Genomic DNA, 6,000 nt, shown 5'->3' with positions numbered 1-6,000 from the left:
GACATGGATTGGAATGCTGAAAGCCATGAACTAAGTTCCACAAGCAAGCTGAAATCTAGAGAAAAAGCTAAGAAGACCCCAAAAAGTGGTGACAAGGGTTGTACTTCTTCAAGGGCAACAGGAACTAGAATCCTTTTAATAGGAGAATGTAGCAACCATAAACAAAGAAATAAGTTTCTTTCTGAGATGGATATCATTGAGATTCAAGCTACCCAGGAAACTAGTGAAAATGAGGCTCAGGACACCAAAGAAAGTAGTGACAAAGATGAGGCAGTCACACCAATCTACATCAGATTTCAAAGCTTGGATGACAGTGACTCACTTCTGGAGCTTGACACTAAGCTCCAACCACAAGTACAAGCAAGAAAACAGGATATCTATCAAATGGCCAATGACATAGCACTGGAATCTAACCTGCAGGAGCACATTTTGGAATACTCTACTATGTCTAATAAGTTAAAGAGAAACAATTCCATGGAAGATAACTCTTTTAAAACAGGCAACGGTGGAGGCAAAAGAAAAAACAACAAAGGTAACAGTACTACTAGGACCCTCCCTAAAAGGCACACCAGGTCTGTTTCCTCTTCCTCTCTACAATTTTAAATGACCAAAATTATGATTTGGAATGTCCGTGGTATTGGTAAGATAGATAAACAGAAAATTCTCTTTGACATGCTTTTAACTCATAGACCTCATATTTTGGTTTTGCTGGAACCTTTTATTCACGTTGAAGACGCTTCTTTCATTCATAGGTTTGGTTTTCATTCCGTTTTTTCTAATATTTCTAACAAAATCTGGTGTCTTGCTCAGGTTGGTTTTGATGTTCAGGTGGTACAGAACACTAATCAATTACTTCATGTTAAAATATGTTCTATTCTTCTTCAAAAGGACATTTTTGTAGCTTTGTATATGCCAAATGGTACAGGAATCCTAGGAGAGCCTTGTGGGAAGAGCTTAAAGACTGTCCCTCAACAAGGTACCTTGGATTGTTGGAGGAGATTTCAACACTATGCTTCATACCCATGAAAATCAAGGAGGCACTATCAGTAGCTTGGGCTCAATTGAGGACTTTAATGATATGGTCTTGGATAGTGGTTTAACTGATGCAGGATTTGAAGGAGAGCCTTTCACGTGGACTAACAAAAGGGTTTGGAGGCGCTTAGATATAGTCTTATATTCTCAAGAATGGCTGAACTATTCAATTCCACTAGAGTTTCACATCTCCCCAAAAGATTGTCAGGTCATCACCCTCTGTTTATTACTGCCACTAGAACAGAGGACAAAGCTCCCCTCCTCTTTCAAATTTCAGCATATGTGGATTATGCACCACAACTTCCAAGACATGGTTAAACAATCCTGGGGTGCCCCGATCCAGGGATATGGTATGTATAGGTTGCAACAGAAGCTATATAGGCTGAAGGATCACCTAAAGCAGTGGAACAAGGATAATTTTTGCAATATCTTCTCCCTAGTGGACCTAGCCAAGGCTGCTGCTAATGAAACAGAGAAGCAGTTTGATAGGCTGCCTTCTGAAGCCAATTTGACCAACCTAAACAGACATAATGCTGCTTTGGTCTATGCCCTTAAACTTGAATCTGAGTTCTGGAGGCAGAAAAGCAATTGCAAATGGATTTCAATGCGAAGGATGTCAATGCAGCTGTCATGGATTCTTTTAGGGGAACCCCAATGCCCAGAAGCTTCTCTGCCACATCTATCATTCTTATCCCTAAGAATGACTCACCCCAATCCTGGTCCGAGTTCAGACTTATCTCCCTCTACAATGTTACCAATAAGATCTTGTCCAAGCTTCTTTATACTAAAATCTCCCAACCTCTTCCTGACCTCATTTCCCCATCTCAGAGTGGCTTTGTGCCTGGTAGGCTCATTGCCGACAATATCCTTCTAGCCCAAGAAATGACACATCATCTTGACATGAGTCATAGCAAAGGGAATCTTATTTTAAAATTGGATATGACTAAGGCTTATGACAAGGGTGAACTGGAAATTTCTCTATGTGATTCTTGAAAAGATGGGTTTCCCTTTCAGATTTATTGTCCTCATCAAGCACGCTATTGAACATTGCTGGTTTACAATTCTAGTTAATGGAGAACCATCTGGTTTCTTCAAATCATCTCAAGGCCTTAGACAAGGTGATCCAGTTTCCCCTGCTTTATTCATCCTTGCTGCAGAGGCTCTTTCCAGAGGGCTTAATCAACTTTTCTCTCAGACGCGCTGTAAAGCTAGAGTGTCTCACCTGGCCTATGCGGATGACATCATCATTTTCACCAGATGTGAAGAACACTCTCTGACCAAACTGATGCAATTCCTGGAGTTTTATGAGGACCAATCTGGCCAAAAAATCAATCACTCCAAGAGCTTCTTTATCCCTGGTAAGAAAGGCAATAACATTGCCCACAGAATCAAATCCATTACTGGCTTCAACCTCAATTGTCTTCCTATCACCTATCTTGGAGCTCCACTGCATAAAGGTCATAAGAAGAAAATTCTTTTTGAACCCCTTATTGACAAAATCAGAAACAGGATCAGTGGATGGGAGCATAACAATCTTTCACAAGGGGGCAGGCTTCAACTTATTAAAAGTGTCATGTCCTTTATGCCTGTTTATCTTCTTCAAGTTTTGAGTCCTCCTATTGGTACTCTGCAGAAAATCGAACAACTTTTTGTCAAATTCTTTTGGGGATCCACTACTAACCACAGGAAAATTCATTGGACTAAATGGGCTTTCATATGCTATTCTTGTGAAGAAGGGGGCTTGGGTATCAGAAACATTAGGGATACCGTAACAGCCTTTACCCATAAACTCTGGTGGCGGCTGAGACAAAACAATTCTGTATGGGCCAGCTTTACTATCAGTAGATATTGTAAAAAGTCTACTCCTGCCTCTACTAAAGCTAAACCGAAGGACTCTCACATTTGGAGAAAAATTTGTAGCATTAAATCTATCTCTCAAGAGAACATTTTTTGGAGCCTTGGAGCTGGTAATGTATCTATCTGGTATGATTGTTGGCTCCCTGCTGGCACCTACATTCCCTCATACACCCCAATAGAGCATCCAATGCCCTAGTCAATAACTTTTGGAACAACCACACATGGGATATTGACAAATTGAAGGAGGTTGTTCCTCAGCATATCATAGAGCTTATTTTGCAGATCCCCATTAATCCTCAACATCAAGATTTTATGCATCGGAAACCATCCCCCCACGGTTCCTTTTCCACCAAATCAGCTCGGGAGATTAGTAGAGATCACAAACCTTCCCTTCCCATCTTCAAAAAACTCTGGTCTCCCCTTGTCAGGCCTACTATTTCTATCTTTATTTGGAAAGTCCTCCATAACTCGATACCAGTCGACAGTAGACTCAAACAAAAGGGCATCTCTCTAGCCTCTAGATGCGTTTGTTGTTTGAAGGAGGAGGAGACTATCCCTCACCTTTTCCTTCATAACAAGGTCTCCCTTGAAGTCTGGAGCTTCTTTGCCTCCAAATTTCAACTCAATATTCCAGTCACGGACAATTTTTTCATGATCCTTCAAGCCTGGAGAAGTAATATTTCTAATCAGCTTCACATCAGAGATATTCTTCCCCCGTTGATCATGTGGAACACTTGGACTTGTAGGAATGCTACCATATTTGAGGGGGACTCCTTTCAAAGCTAATCGTATTATCCTTTAAACCCTCAATTATCTTCATCTTCTTGGTAAAACCAACCTCATGAGAGCTGCAGGAGCAGGCGGCATCATCAGAAATCATCTAGGTCAGACCGTCTTTGCATTTCAAGAACATCTTGGCGTGATATCCAACACATCAGCAGAACTGAATGCTATATATAGAGGTGTTAAATTGTGCATTGATAACATTAGGAAAATTTGGGTGGAAACAGACGCCAATATCGCCATCAAGCTTATTTCCTCTCCCCCCCCCAAGGGCCATGGCACCTTCAAAACTTGCTGCAACAAATTAGAGAGCTTCTATCATAAACTGAGTTCAAGATATCACACATCTTTAGAGAGGGTAACCAAGTGGCCGATTATTTTGCTAACCAAGCCTGTTTCAGCCAACATCTCACCATTTTATCTCCTGATATTATCACTGGTATTCCTAAAGGTTTTATTAGACTTGACGCCTACTCCTTGCCTGCTATTAGAATTAGAAGTACTAGTACCTTTAATTTCAACTAAAATATTTTTTCATGAAACTAGGGGTACTTCATTACTGACTATTTCTTCGCTGATACTTGTTGTCCTATCTCAGCTTTTCTGTGTTGTTTTTGTGATTGTTTCTATATGAGTTCCTTGGAGGTTACTCATCCATATGGTTGACATTGGGACCAATATTTCTCTGGTTACCTTTTGGTTTTGTCACTTCTGCTGATCTCCTTTATCTAGTTGTTTGTTGTTTTATCTTTTGCAGGTCCTATGAACCCCTCCCATAGGTTCAAAGGCTGCTAGCCATACAAACATGATCTCCACGGTTATATTTATGTTCATTATTTATCTTTTTGGAACATTACACACACTTTGTCTTGGCCTTTTTGTACAGATTTATTTGCAGGTGCTGTGCAATCCACGACATGGTGGGATAACAAAAACCTTTTTGACTTGCCATAATTTTTCTACGACACCTATTCGGTCTTTTGTTGTAAGGGATTAGTACTCCTTGTTTATTGTTGCTCTATTTGTAAGGGAGTAGTACTCCTTGCTTATGGTTTTACTAGGGGGGTAGCTCTACCCTCTGTAACTATATTGTGCGTTTTAATATAGAAGGACTTGGGACTCCGAAAAGCTCCCCCCACCTCTAGGTGGTTTTTGTTAGGAAAAAAAAATCTGAAGGTAAGAATTTATGCTTTAAATTTTTATTAATTTACATAATTATATTAGTTGATTAATCCATTTACTAAATATAATTTATATTGATTGATATATTGTTTAACCAAAAATTTTTATGAGTTTGACTATTCAAATTAGTGTTGAATTAAATATCCCAGTTGATTTAAATATATTATCATTGGTTAATTAAATTATTAGATTTATTTGATTTAATCATTACTCTAATTAGTTTACTCAATTTCATCGGACCTAATAACCAAATCCTTAATTATATGTATTGGTGTTTAATTATATTATATAGTAGCAAGGAATTGATAGAAAATTAATAAAAATTTTAGAAAGTTATATTTAAGAAATATTAGGATGTTATATTTGAGAAGTGTTATGATTATCAAAAGAAAATATGAGGTTTTTATAATAATTTAAGTTAGAAATGTTATTAAGAATTGTAGTTATAAGGATATTAGGGGCTTGATAAAATAAATTCAAATGAGTTAGTCGATAAATTAAATAGGGTTGATTACAAAAATAGTCCTGTAATTTAGGGTGAATGCTTTTTAGTCCTTTAACTTTTAGCACTAGCCAAATAGTCCCGTAACTCATCAAAATGTCGTCATTTTAGTCCTTCGGCCAGGTCAAGACAAATTGTGAATGATTTACCCCTCTCCAGTTTTAAAATGCTATGTTTTATTGAAGAAATATTTATTTATATTGCTTTTAGATATTTTTTCTACTAATCGAGGAGACTCTTTAAGAGAATGAAACCGAATGAGAGTTTGAATTACAAAAAGGAATACTTTTAGATTTTGAAAGATTGAAGATGGAATTTCTTCATGGAAATTCTAGAAAAGGGAGAAGATTATCTCCAAATACCAAATGATGGTTCGAGTGAAAATCAGGACTATTTTCAGATTTTGGATAAACAGAGAAAAAATTTCGTTCTAAGAATTCTAAAGAAGACCACAAAGTCGGATCCTAAACCTTTTACAGAGGAGGAACAAGAAGAATAGTGGATAATTCATCAGATCCAGAGGTACTACCAGGAAATGCAGTGAAAAGATATACATAATCGAAGTCCATGGTAGATTACCAGCAAGGAGAAATGGAACAAGTAATTCCCTTCACTAATATAGTTCTACAAATTATGGTTAAAGG

This window comes from Sesamum indicum, linkage group LG16, assembly GCF_000512975.1.
Source record: "Sesamum indicum cultivar Zhongzhi No. 13 linkage group LG16, S_indicum_v1.0, whole genome shotgun sequence".
Lineage (NCBI taxonomy): Eukaryota > Viridiplantae > Streptophyta > Magnoliopsida > Lamiales > Pedaliaceae > Sesamum > Sesamum indicum.
The sequence above is the reverse complement of the archived record's forward strand: the minus strand, read 5'-3'. Positions refer to the sequence as shown.